The 14509-nt window shown below is 39.0% G+C and overlaps 1 long non-coding RNA gene across 1 annotated transcript; it reads right to left on the reverse strand.

The window, feature by feature from the left end:
- Positions 1–3915: 3915 nt before the first annotated feature.
- LOC130209262 (uncharacterized) lies at positions 3916–4330 on the reverse strand. Its single transcript, XR_008834582.1, has 3 exons — positions 4246–4330; positions 4053–4144; positions 3916–3986 (listed from the first exon to the last, which is right to left on the reverse strand). It is a non-coding gene; the product is annotated as an uncharacterized LOC130209262 (long non-coding RNA).
- Between the last annotated feature and the right edge of the window lie 10179 nt (positions 4331–14509).

Consider the following 14509-nt stretch of genomic DNA (forward strand, 5'->3'; position numbering starts at 1 on the left):
AGCATTTATTTAACAAATAGTTGGAATAATTCAATTGAAGGACAGAGCTCTTTCACCACAAATGGTTCGGCAGTCTGACACTATACACATTCTTTCATACACAAATGTCCCTCTTTCTTAATTTATGGAGTATTTATTACATCAGATCCATGAACTTCAAATAGCATGTTAATTTGTTCACAATGTCATATATTGTTTATTCTCTTTGTGGCTCTTTCTTGTGGTATGCCAAATGAGTGATAGCCTAAGTACTTTCTTACTTGTTACCCCACTGCAGTGAAAAATCCAGAACGTTCCTTGTTTTCCTGAGAACTGCAACATACCTTGCAAATGTAATTACATTGATGTCAAACAACCCTTTCAATCAAAGGTGTCGGTTTGCATATGGTCCATAAGGACGAGTCACAACCAAAGTTTTGGAAAAGAAGATTGTCCCCACCAATATTTTGTTAATTTGAATTGCTCGTGAGTGTCGTATCTTTCAGTCGGCCGTGATGTTGAAGGATGATGATGAAGCGATCTCTGTGGTCACTGTTTCATTGCTGATGTAATACAGTTTATTACAAAAAGAAAACGTGTCGAATTACGAGCGTTCTGCTACAGCCCGGGGGATTTCTAAAGGTCTGAACAGAAAATCCACACAAATGACTGAGTTACCTCCTTCATGCTTCATGGAGAGCAATGAAGGGGCGTTGTGCTGCAGCCTTGGATCAGAATCACGTCATTTCATGGGGGCTTTTAACCCAAACATATAACCCGCATAGCCCTGAGCCTCAGCCCAGAAAATCTGAAGGCCCCTTGCCACGTATATGTGGCTGTAAGTTAGAACTTCTTGAACCACAACTTAAGATAACAAGATACCACAATAGAAACAATAATTGTGCACAATATATTTTCAAACTCATTTATATTATTACCTTTGCATTGAAAATGCGGAAGGTAATGTTTTGATCGGCGTGTATTTGTATGCGTGCGTGCGTGTTATTCGCATAAGTCAAAAAGTATTAAACCGAATCGCATGGAATTTGGTGGGATGATTGGTTATTATCCGGGGACCATTTGATTAGATTTTAGGATCGATCGGGTCAAAGGTCAAGGTCATGAAAAAGGTCAACATCTTTTTGAAATGCATGAAATGTGGTGGGATGGTTGGTTATTATCCGGGGACCATTTGATTAGATTTTGGGATCTATCGGGTCAAAGGTCAAGGTCATGAAAAGGTCAAAATCTTCTTTTTACCATAGCGCGGTCAATTTATATCCAATTGGCATGCAACTAATGCCAAAATGTTCATAATTCAATGCCCAATCTTGTGATATGCGAAGGTATGCACTTTACCGAGTGCCCGTTCTAGTTATATACTATGTTCGCCGCCCAGAAGAGGGAAACATAAATTCAGAAACACCATGAATCGTAACTTGCAGAAAGAGAGCTGGCAGTAGTCACGGTAAGCTAGGAAAGAATAAAGCCTCATATTAGTATTTCGTTTGGTCTCAGTATTGATCCTGTTGACCCTGTTGTGCTTTGTCGATAGGAAAATGCCACCAAAAAAAGAAAAGAGATATCCAAAGTTCTTTCACCACCCAGAGGGTCGTTGGTTAACGTTAGCTAGTAACGTTAGTAGGCTAACTACCCACACAGTGCCAACCTGCATTATTTTGAAATGCATTCAGGAAACTCAGAAATCCAGTCCAGGTGTAGTGCAGGTTGAAGAAGCAGCAGCTGGACCATCAAGGCTTCTGGTGAAGGCTGACATGGATTCTGTGTTGAGGTGTATTATCATGGCTCACAGTATAAATATTATCAATATGTTTTACGTTAATTATTATGTTAAAACATGCATGTGGAGACTAGGCTAAGTTTTCTTTGCTCTTTTGGGAACAGTCAGTTTGAGCCACAGTGACCGTCATGAAGTCAGTGTAGCAGTTTCCTGGACATGAGTGAACCATAGCAGTACAGCAACTACAGCACAAGAAGTTACGCTTTCAGGCAAAGTGGTATATAGTCAGTATCTGTGGCTGCATTATAGCCCTACCTTGAAAAAGGTACTTTGTTTTGAGTGTGTCAAAGCATAAAAAAGATCACTCTGGAAAAAATGAAGACTCAGCCTTCTGCTTAGAGGTTTTTATAGTAATCGGAAAAATTACATTTAAAGCGTTAGTCGCCATGGCAGTGTTCCTACCAATGCTGAGACCAAACCTACACCCTTGTCTAGAAATGACTCCTAAATCTAGTCGCTGAGCCAGGATCATGGGTTTGAACTTCTCTCCCCATTCACTGTTTGTTCTCAATGAAGCATTTTGTTGTTCTCCCCTCACTGCATATACAATATGTGCTTGTTATTCCAGTACTTTGCATACTTCCCTGTACCTTCATCCTTCTCTAGAGCGAGATGGAAATGCTCAAACACAACTGTGACTTTACAATCCTTATTTGGGATTTCAGCACTCGACATTTGACTATCCTTCCCTCTCGACCTTTTAATCACTCAGCTCCTGAACTGCTTGAATTACGACCACATTTTTTTCTTTTGTACTGCACTTTGCCAATCCATACCTCCGTAATCCCAACCTTCATCCTCACTCCCAAATGCCATGGTTGGTACTTTCACAATATAGATATTTTTAGTCTGCACGTATTTTATCCAATCGACCCTCAATGTCTATTGCAGTTCAACCCGAGTCAATTAAACAGGTTTTAATTTGTCATTTTTTTTAAAGTCACCAAAAGTGACATTAAATATATTTATAAATTGTTGAGCACTGAAGTTGGCATGATACTTTTTGGATAATAGGTGTCAAGTTCCTAGATGTTTTCAACTCTTGCCCAACTTGAATGTCCTGGTACAAGAACCCCAGAGGACACACGGGACAACTCTTTCCAACAAAGCACAATATGTTTTTTAGTTGTTGGCTGGTTGGTTCAAAACACTAAACTTTACAAAAATGGAAATAAACTTTAAACAATGTCAAGCCAACACATTCAAACAAGAAAGCACATCACAAGCAAGTTATGTTACAGTGGCTTCTTTGGTTGTACCGTGAGTTGAATTCTTGCCTCTGCTGAAATGTTTCCTGAGAGATCTCTTCCTGGCAGGTGTTCCAATTTAAAGTACTTGGCAGCCTGCACTGGTTTGCTGGTGGTGCATTATGGGATTTGCAGTTGAGCCAAAGTCAATTGAGCTGAAATAAAATGAACAGAAAAATGCCACTATCGTCTCAACAGGCCAACAGCCATTGTAACACCACATCCAAGTGACACATTTGTGCTGCTGTGGATTACAATAGACTGTTACATACAGAAAGATCAGATAACACTGAGTGTAGAGGTAGGATCTGATGGACAGGGTAATAAGGCTGCGTCAAGACTAACCATTTAAATGTTACAATTTAGTTCTAGTACAGAAGGCTAGTCAACCCCTTGTAAAATACTGTGTTTAGCCTTGAAAGACCCCCACGGACAGAAAGAAAATGCAGAGGGGTTTTAGAAATAAATTAGTTTTGTTTATTAAGGAGCAACATATTAAGCCATCAATATTTTATCATGACAGTGATTAGGATGTTCCCAATGACAGACCTTCAAACAAATGTTGTGATAGATTAGAGATTTAGGCTTCTTGAATGTAAAGCCCAGTATTAAAGCTCTGGTGTATGTTGAGGACCAGATGTGCATGTCAAGCACTTGGCAAAAAAAAACAACAACACAAGATCAATAAGCAGAGCTTTCAAGTATAGTTATCTTTAATAACATTGGGGAGGCATTACACTTTTAGAAATTTAAAAACGATACAAATACAATTCAGATTGAAGAGCCAGTGTGCAAGACAGATCCAGGCCTGGAGAACAAAAGACTGGATTAAGTAGCTGTTCAGGCTCAATATATAGACCAATGTAAAGTTAATATAAAAAATTACCTGGACAATCAATAATTCACATCAGTGATAGTCAGCGGCCCAAGGACAGCTTTTTGTGCCATTCCACGCTTCCCTGTTTTAAAATAAAAAGTTTAAGTACAAGTCAAACCAGACAAGTTGTTATAGAAGTCACCAATACCTGATGCTGAACTCCTGACCCTCCTGGACTTGCAGTCAGAGTCACAGCAGGCACAGAGATAGCGGGAGGCAGAGTTGTCCAACTGCTCCCAGCTGAGTTCATAAGGGTCAGAAAATTATTCTCAGTGGTTCCATCAAACAAGTCAGATTGAACCCAGAGAATATATTGTGAATGTTTTCAGTAACATTTTTACCCATGCTCTTGGTCATAGTGGCAGGCCTTCTTGCTGTTGTCCTGATGGTTGGGATCCCAAGCCACAAGTTTACAGTGAATAAACACCTGTTGAGTGGAGAAGTGAGGTTACGAGGCAGTTGGCGTCAAATCTAAAAATTAATGTGCACAGTTAGTACCTCTTCACGAGACCAAACCTAAAGGCTTGAAGGAAAGGTGGATCTCAGAGGATTTTGCCTTCGCTCAATTTAGAGCGCGATACCAGACTGTCCACAAGACATCTGTGTGGTTGAAAATAAAGTGTCATGTTTAATTTCTGGACAACAAATGCTACAACGGTGAAACCGGATTACCCTCATTGGCGATTATCGGGTACAAAGTGCTTTCAGGCTGCAGCTCCGTGTGGTAGCTGCCACGCATTCCTCAAGAAACAGCAGCAAGGGCTGATGGGCCTCCTGGGCCACGCTAGCCATGATCGGGATAAAGGAGCCCAGAGGAAAAGGTGGTAGATTCAGCTGGGCCAGAGAAGTCAGCTGCAGCAGTAAATGGAGAGGATTCATTATGTTACAGGAGTCACTGGGAGAGCTGCCATCTCAGCGAGGTCACTGGTTACACCCACCATTCATGAGGCCAAAGTGGAACTCTAGATCTCCGAGACCGTACGTGTTGAAAATTGGGGCATGAAGCCGCGGGTACCAGTCTTCAGGCCTGCAACAAAACAAAAAGCAAGAGTAAAGCAACAGCTGCCATGTTACCAAACTCTCAAAGCTGAAGTAGTGTAAACACCCACCTCTCATATACACAGACAACGGGGTGAGTGAAGGCCTGAGGGTCAGAGTCAGAAGAGGAACTGTAGGTCAGATCGTTGGTGAACATCAAGCGATCCCCAGTTACCTACGAGAGCCAAATGTTACCAAGCTGCAGAAACACTGTGGACTCAGTTAGCAGGTAGACATGTGGAGGTTCTACGCACAATTCTCCTGAAGTTACAGTCGTCGAAGTCCACGCTGAAAACAGCCTCGGTGGCCGAGAAGCTGGTGGGGAAGCAGTTACCCAGACGGAAGAGCGAGGTATCGGCCCGGGACCTGCCCTCCCTCCACACCAACGTCACAGAATCGGTTCCGCAGTCCAGCTTCATGTCTGGAATGGGACACGACAAAGAAGTCAAGTAGCTACTCAAACAAGCTTTTGTGAGATCAAAATAACAGAAATGTGTCCAGCATTTTGATGCAAGATTACCTGCATACACCGACATGGCCGCAGCCAGGCTCACAAGCAGACCACGTTGTTAAAAGAACGCCATCATGATGCATGCTGGCTCTGGACACTGTGGGTGTTTTTATTCCTCGTTCGGGGCAATTTTCATCAAGACAACCTCTTTCAGCTGGTGTGTCGGCCTCAGGTGCAGAGGCCGTCAGACTTCTTCTCCTTCTTCTGAAGTTTATGGGTGGACTATAAATTAACGTTGACGGTGCATACAGCACCATCATCATGACTTTAGGACATGTGTCATTTTAAACAGAGTAATATTGTTATTATCATGAATGTAAAATATGTCAAAACTTCATATAGCTACCCCCCAACCTTTCAGTCTTTCTCTTTCCACGCTGAACTTCCTGCACACTATCAAAAAATGTCACCATTTTCTTTACAGTTGCATATCTCACATTTAAAAATTCTTGTAAATTCGATCCTGACAAATACTTCAGTTAAAGGATCCTCTCAAACTGTTTGACCCGGTTGTATACTGAGATCAGAACCTTCCCACATTTCTGAAACTACTTTAAATGTTCTATTTGATTATTAAAAAGTCCATTGTCCAGTTATATAACCTTCCACCTGTGCCTATGTTACGCTTTCTCAATGTCAAAGATCTTCCTTTTCTAAAGCCACTCTCATATTGGTTTAACATTGTTCTCTTCTTCTACAACATATACTACAACACTTTGTTTAGTAGTTTATATTTCTGTTTTTCTCTTGCATGCTTTTGTACTTCACATCCCTCTAAAGCAGGACTGCATGGTGGTCTAGAAGCTAGCACTGTCAACCCAGAGCAATCGGGATAGAATTTGATTCCCGATCCCGGCCGCTCTTCTGTGGAGTCTCACGTTCTCCCGTTGCAGCGCGGGTTCCTTCCTGGGGTTCTCCAGGTTCCTCTGACATGCAACTCAGGCCATTGAGTTAGAACTCTAAATTGCCCTAAGGTGTAAATGTGAGCGTGACGATGGTTGTCTGTCTCTATATATTATTGCGTCTTCTGCCTTTTGCCCGGTTGTCGATGTCGCTGGGATGGAATGAAATCCCAAAAGCTGCACTGTGATCTCTTCACACGACAACATTTAATGGTGATCCTTCCAAAAGCAGGATTACCTCCCATGGAGCATCCTTCTTTACCTTGACACTTGGCTGGCAGTATGAGCGGTTCTTTTGTGTTAAGCTTCTTGGTGCTGGAGGCTCTCTTTTTAAGCGGAACCTTTAATTTTTTGAAACGTTGTTTTTCTCCCAAAAAAAAACCCCCCCCTTTTTTGTTTTTTTCCCTTTTGGTTCAAAAGGAACCCCGGGGAATTTTTCCCCCCGGGCCCTTTTATTTTTTTCCCCCCTTTTCCCCTTTTTTTTGGGGCCCCCCTTTTAAAGCGGGCCGGTTTTTTTTCCCCCCCCAAAAAAAGGGGGGGGGGGTTTTTGCCCCAAAATTTTTTTTTGCCCGGGAAAAAACCCCCCCCCCTTTTTTTTTTGGCCCTTTAAGGGGGTTTTTAAAAATTTTCCCCAAAAAAATTTTTTTTGGGGGGGGTTTTTTTGGCCGGCCCCCCCGGGGGGCCCCCCGGCCGGGGGAAAAAAATTTTTTGGGGGAAAAAAAAAATTTTCCTCCCCCCCCTTCCTTTTTTTTTTTTTAAAAAAAACCCAAAAAAAAATTTTTTTTTTGGGGGGGCCCCCCCCCCCCCCTTTTTTTTTTTCCCCGGGGTTTTTCCCCCCCTTTTTTTAAAAAACCCCCCGGTTTTTTTTCCCCGGACCCCCCCCCCCCAAAAATTTTTTTTTGGGGGGGGGGTTTTGCCCGGGGGGGGGGGGGTTTTTTTAAAAAACCCAAAAAAACCCCAAAATTTAAAAAAAACCCCGGGGGGGGGGGGGTTGGGTTTTTAAAAGGGGGGTTTTTTTCCCTTAAAAATTTTGGAAAGGTTTAAAAAAAAAAAATTAAAAAAAATTTTTGGGGAAAAAACCCCGGAAAGAAATTAAAGGGAAAAAATTTAAAACCCGGGGAAAAACCGGGGGGGTTTTTTAAAAAATTTGGGGCCCCCCCCAAAAAAAAAAAAAAAAAAAAAAAAAAAAAAAACCCTTTTTGGAAAATTTTTTTTTTAAAATTTGGGAAAAAATTTTTTCCCCCAAAATTAAATTTTAAAAAAGGGGTTTTAAATTTTTTTAAAAAAAAAAATTTTTTTTTTGGGCCTCTGAGCCATGAAGAATATGTCTGCCTGAATGAATCGGCCCCAAGTCATATTAATACTCACATTCCTCGAGGCACCCGGGGGGGGGAATCCCTTTTAAAAAAAGCCAAATTTTTTTTTAAAAAAACCCCCCCTTTTTTTTTTTTAAATTTTTTTTTTAAAAAAAAAAAAAATTTTTTTTTTTCCCCCCCCCTTTTTTTGGGGTTTTTTTTTTAAAAAAACCCCCGGGGGTTTTTTTTTTTTTAATTTTTTCCCTTGGGGTTTTAAATTTTCCCCCCTTTTGGGGAAAAAAAACCCCCTTTTTTAAAAAGGGCTTTTTTTTTCCGCCCGAATTTTTTTCCCCAAAAAACCCCTTTTAAAAAAAAAACCCCCAAAATTTTTTTCCCCCGGAAAAAACGTTTAAAATTTTTTAAAAAACTTTTGCATAAAAAAAAAACCCAAAACCTTTTTAAAATGTTGTTTTTGATTATTTAAAATTGTTGTAAACCCTAAAAAAATTTTTCCTGAAGAAATCGCCCCCTAAGCATATTAATCTCACATTTCACACCCATAAAGGGGGTTTTTTTAAAAATTTTCCCCCCCCCCCAAAATCTTTAAACCCATACAGAATTCGATTTTGATTTTAGGGACCGGTAAATTTTTTTTTAAAAACCATAAAGTTATTATTGTTGGGTTTTTTTCCCAGGGAGGAAATAGTTTTGGCGTTTTTTTTTTTTCTTTTCGTAAAAAATAACTTTAATTTTTTTACTTATCTTTTTTTTAAAGGGGGTTTTTTTACAAAATTCTCGATGTCTACAAAATTTAAAGATTCCTTCTGTATTTGTTTAACCCCCAAAAAGAGGACTCCTGGTCAACTTTAGCCCGTCCCAGAAAAAGGGGAAAAAAAAGGGGTCACCTGAAGAAAAGTGGAATTTCTTAAACCCGCTAATCAGAAAGGTTTTGCGAAACCCAAACCCAAAGTTAAAACCCCAGGTTTCCCAAACAATTTAGAAAACCGTGGAAGAACTTCCTTAAAAAATTTGGGAAAAAAAAAAACCCCCAATTTTTAACAAATGATTTATTTTAAAAAAGGCATTTCCCCCGTTTTGGAAAAACTGTTTTTTTAATTTTAATTTTTTAAAAAAAAATTTTGGATAAAGTCCCTTTTCCCACCCAAACCCCCGTTTTTTTTTAAGGGGTTTTTTTTAGAATTTCAATGGTTTTAAAAACCCCCAAAACTCTTAAGGGCTAAAAACCCCTCTGTCCGGTTTGTTAACCCAGGCGATTAACCCCTTTTGACCCGAATTGTTTCAAACCAAAAAATTTGGTTTAAAACCTATTTATCAGATCGATCTCAGTTTGTATTTGTAAACCGATAACCACCAACGTTAATCACGGAGTTCCACAAGGTTCTGTGCTTGGACCAATTTTATTTACCTTATACAGGGGAATAAAAACCTTTTTCATTGTTATGCAGATGACACTCAACTATATTTACGTAAAACCAGGGAGAGAAACCCAAATTTTTTCCTTTTAAAGACATAAAACATGGATGACCTGAAATTTTGATTTTAAAACCAGAAAAAACCAAAATAAAATTTTAAGATCAATTATCTGGTGATGTGGATTTTTAAAATTTCCCCATTGGAATCTTGGCGTTATCTTTGACGGGGACTTGTCCTTTAACCCCCACATAAAGCAAATCCCAAGGACTGCATTCTTTCATCTCGTAATATTTAAAAAATCAGGCCATCTTGTCTCAAAAGATGCAAAAAAATTGGGTTTTGGGGAGGGATTACTCCTTTATTACAGGCTGCTCTAATAAATCTCTTAGGCCCCTCCAGTTGATCCAGAATGCTGCAGCTCGTGTTCTCACTAAAACTAAGAAAAGAGATCACATCACTCCTGCACTAGCTGCTCTCAAAAAACTTTTTAAAATTCTTCTTTAACCTACAAAGCCTTGATTGGTGATGCTCCATCATATCTTAAGGAGCTTGTCAATATTGCCCCACTAAAAGCTCGCTCACTAAATGCGGGGCTACTTGTAGTTCCTAGAGTCTTAAAAGTAGAATGGGGGGGGTTATCAAGCTCCCTTTTATGGAACCAGCTTAATTTCAGTCCGGGAGGCAGACACAGTCACCTCGTTTAAAAGTAGACTTAAAACCCCTTTTTACAAATTTAGTTTTGGGGAAACAGGTTTGCCCCGGTCCAGCCCCCTTTATATGCTGCTATGGGGTTATAGCTGGGGAGGATGCACTGAGTACCTATCTCCTTTTTTTTCTCTCCAAGGATGAATTTTCATCCTCCCAATTTTTAAGTTAACCTAAATCCCGCTTTCTCCCTTTTGATTGTAGAGGAATAAAAATTACCCGGGGCCCCTTTTTTTTGGGACTACGCCACTGCCCTGTTGAGACCCCACCCTCCTCCCCCGCCATCTGCCTGATGGATCGTGGGGGCTCCATCGTGGAATATGTACTATGAACTATTCATACACTCTGTCATATTTTTTTTTTCCCAAATTTTTTTAAAAAATTTTTTGTTCCGGGTCCTCCCTTTTCCCCCCCCTTTTTTTTTTTTTCCCCGGGGTTTTTGGGGTTTTCCCTTGGGGGTTTTGGGGCGGGATTTTTTTTTTAAAACATAGAAAATTTTAATTTGGAAATTTTAAAAAAAACTGGGAAAAAAAAAAAAGTTTTCTCGGGTTTTCTTTTTTAAATCCCCCCGGGGACCCCTTTTTCCCCCAAAAAAATTTTTTCTTGGGGGACTCCCTTTTCCCCCGGGCCAAAAATTTTTTAAACCTTTTTCCTTTTTTCCCAAAAACCCCTTTTTTTTTTTGTTAAATTTTTTAAAATTTTTTTTTCTAAAAAAAAAACTCCCTTCCCAAAACCCGGGCAAAAAAATTTTAAATTTTTTTTTTTTTTTTTTTTTTAAAAAAAATTCGTTTCAATTTACCCAAAAATTTTTTTTTAGGAAAAAACTAAAAAAAGCCACCCCAAACCCTTTTCCCCCAAACCCAAACCCTTAAAATTTAAAAAAAAAACCCCCAAAAACCCCCCAAACAAAAAACCCCCCAAAAAACCCCCCCCAAAAAAACCCCCTTTTAAAAAAAAAGGGGGAGCCCCCAAAAAAAGGGGGCCCCTTTTTTAAAAAAAAAACCCCAAAAAAAAAAAAAACCCAACAAAATAAAAACCCCCCAAAAACCCAAAAACCCCCAAAACCATTTTAACACCCCACAAAAAAAAAAAAAAGGGGAAAAAAAACCCAAAAAAAAACCCAAAACCCCAAAAACAAAAAAATTTTAAAAATTTTTGGGAAAAATTGAAATTCCCCCCCTTTTAAATTTTTTTTTTTTTAAAAAATTTTTTTTTTCCCCCCAAAAAAAAAAAAAGGGGGGGGAAAAAAAAAATTATAAAAAAAAATTTTAAAAAAAAAATTAAAAGGGGAAAAAAACAAAAAAGGGCAAAAAACCCCCCCCCTTTTAATTTTTTTAAGTTGGGGGGAAAAAAAAGGGGGCCCCAAATTTCAAAAATTTTAATTTTTTTTAAAAAGGGTTTTTTTTTTTGGGGAAAAAAAAATTAAAAAAACCCCCCAACCCCTTTTTTGGGGTAAAATTTCCCCAAAAAAACCCAAAATTTGGGGGTTTAAATAAATTTTTAAAATTTTTTAAAAAATTTTTCCCCCTTTTTTTTTTTTTTTTTTTAAAAAAAATTTTTTTTTTTTTGGGGGCCCCTTTTTCCCAAAACCATTTTGGGGAAAATTTTCCCCCTTTTTGGGGGGGGAAAAAAAAAAAATTCCTTCCTTCAAAAACAACTCCTTAAATGTTTGTACTATATGAACAACCCAAATTTTATTCACCCCATTTGGGGGTGGCTACAACGTGGAAAAGGGTTAAACTCACATGTTTACCCAATTTGACCCCCCTTTTGGGCCTGTTTTGGGGCCCTTAACTCAGAGCTATCGGTTCAAAACGTTAGGGGATTCATATTCAGAGGCCCTCTTTGAATTTGAAAAGAATCCAGATCTTTGTTGATTGAAAGTATAAAAAAGTACTAAAAGACTGGTTTTAAGGATCGTAAAAGGGTTATTGGCACGGTGACAATTTTCTCTTGTGAAAGTTTTGGGGGTTCCCCTGACCTCAAAGTCTTATATTTAGGTAAATATAATATATTAAATATAAAGCAGGAGGGTTATATCTGAGAGACAATTGGGGGGTCAAGGGTCAGTCTGCAGAGTATGCGTGTGTGTGCATGTAAATTTTTGTGTGTGTGAGGGTGTGTTTTTGTGTGTGTTTGTATGTGAGTGTCTGTATGTGTGTCTGAGGGGGTCTGTCATTCTGTGTGTGTGTGTGTGAGTGTGTGTCTGTCTTTTTTTTTGGGGGTGTGTCTGATTTTGAGTATTTTGTGTCTCTGCCTGTGTGTGTGTGTCGTATATGAGTGTCTATGTGTTTTCTGTTGGGGTGTGTGTGTATGTGTGTGTGAAATGATGTCTTAGTTTGCATGCATATCAGTGGAAGTTGAAGGTAAATCATGTTTCATTAACAATTCCCAAATTATTTCCCAGATTTTCCGGTACCCGCTCTTTTTTTTTGATGAAAAATTAAAACGCCTGTAAATAAGCCATGAAGGGTTTATTGTTTTGAGTTGTTTGACTGTTTGGGATTTTCCTTATTGATTTTGATGTATGTTTTTTATATTGTATTGTTTGAATAAATATAGACGTTTTATACTACTTCCGCAACAGATAAATCGGACTTTTATTTTGAAAGGTTAAAAGGAAACACTTTTTTAGGTTTAAAAATGCAATTTTATGGTATAGATTACGGACAGATGCGCATTTTATAACAAGTTTAATAGTTGTTTTTACCCGTATGGGACTAACTCTGTTACGGTGGTGATGAGGTGGTGATAGTACAGTTTTAATTAATGTATTGTCACCAAAAAAAGGAAAAAAAAGGGAAACCCAGCAGTAAGTCTTCACCCCAATTCATATGATCCGTTTAAGGGGTTATTGTTGTGAATACGAGGCAAACAACATATATAACATAATAATAAAAAAGGGCTAGAGGACGCTTTTACAATTCATAACAGCATTGTAAAAAAGAGAGAAAAACGGCAAAGATACGTTGATCAGAGACGTTTTGTAATTATAATCGTCAAATCAAACGTAATCGGGAGAGAAATACGTTTCAAAACGAAATTTTGGGAGAGAAATACGTTTCAGTCAAACGAACTGCAAATTGATTTTAGGGGGGGAATTTTTAATTTTTTAATACCTTTTGTGACAGATAGCGAGTCTCGATGATATTCAAATGCACGTACCTCTTTTGAGGTGGGTGGTGGGGGCTTTTGCCCTATATATATATGGACAGATGTACAATAGATGTCATGTGGACAGATGAACAAAACAACAGCACATTCAATGCATATGACATACATTATTCATATACTGGGAGGAGTAGGCATGATGAAAGAAGTTCCGCCAAATAATACCAGCAGCAGGATGGATGTAATATTATAATAATGATAATTATGGTATTGGCTATATAAATAAAAATGCAAGTAATAATAATGATGATAGCTGTAGGGGATAGGTAGGACCAGGGTACAGATAAAACCACGATCCATGTAAACCTGTAAGCAGAGAATGACCCAGGAGAAGTAGTTAGTAATGTGCATTGAAGAGACGTACATTTGTCCAGAAGAAGAGTGAGAGGAGGAGAGAGGAGCTCAGTGTGTCCTAAGATGTCCCCTTGCAGTCTAGGCCTATAGCAGCATATCAAGGGGCTAGTACAGAATTAGTTCGGGGTGACTGTGGCTCAGTGGTGAGCAGGGTCGGCCTTCCATCAGAGGAGCGGTGGTTTGATCCCGGGCTCCGCTAGTCCATGTCGATGTGTCCTTGGGCAAGAACACCCGTTACCTATGCTGAGGACAGTATTTCAAATGTGATGAATGAAGTTGCCAAGGAGAACACACAATGGTGGGGGAGATAGAAAGGGTTTTCTGATATATACACGTGTACATATATAAATACATGGTGAACTAATCTTACATTAGGTTGTTCAGCTGTACTAAGACGGCATTGAAGGCCTAGGTAGAAAATGCCCGGGCCGGGCCCCTGCTTTCATTACATGCAAGGGTGTAGGTTTGCATATGGTCCAGAGGGACTAGTCACAACCAACGTTTTGGAAAAGACAATTGTCCCCTGCAATATTTTGTTAATTTGAATTGCTTGTTAGAATAAATAATTGTGCACAATATATTTGCAAACTCATTCATATTATTATAAACTATGTTCAAACTGTCAGACATGAAAAGCAACTTCAGACACAGCTCTTGTAAGACCAACATTCCAGAGCATCTGGAATTAAACATCTATTGCAGTTCAACCCGAGAAGTTTGTGTCAGTAGCCAATTAAACAAGTTGTGATGAGACTTTGAATAATAGGCGTCAAGTTCCTAGGTCTTTTCAACTCGTGCCCAACTTGAAATGTCTTGGTAAATAACTTAACAATTTCAAGCCAACAAATGAATTCAAACAAGCACATCACAAAAGTTACCAGTACCAGTGACTTCTTTGATAATACCGTGAGTTGAATCCTTGCCTCTGCTGAAATATTTCCAGAGAGATCGAGAGAGAACTTTTCCTGGCAGGTGTTCCAATTTAAAGTAATTTACAGCCTGCACTGGATTGCTGGTGGTGCATTATGGGATTTGCAGTTTTTTTAGCCAAAGTCAAGTGAACTGAATTAAAACTTGAACAGCAAAATTGGAGAATTCCAGTCATCTCAACAGGCCAACTAAACAGCAGTTGCAACATGTGGTGGAATAAATGTTCCGATGCCTTGTGAGAAATCAAAAGTATTTTAAGCACGGT

This window comes from Pseudoliparis swirei, chromosome 19 (genome assembly GCF_029220125.1).
Source record: "Pseudoliparis swirei isolate HS2019 ecotype Mariana Trench chromosome 19, NWPU_hadal_v1, whole genome shotgun sequence".
In the NCBI taxonomy this organism is placed as follows: domain Eukaryota; kingdom Metazoa; phylum Chordata; class Actinopteri; order Perciformes; family Liparidae; genus Pseudoliparis; species Pseudoliparis swirei.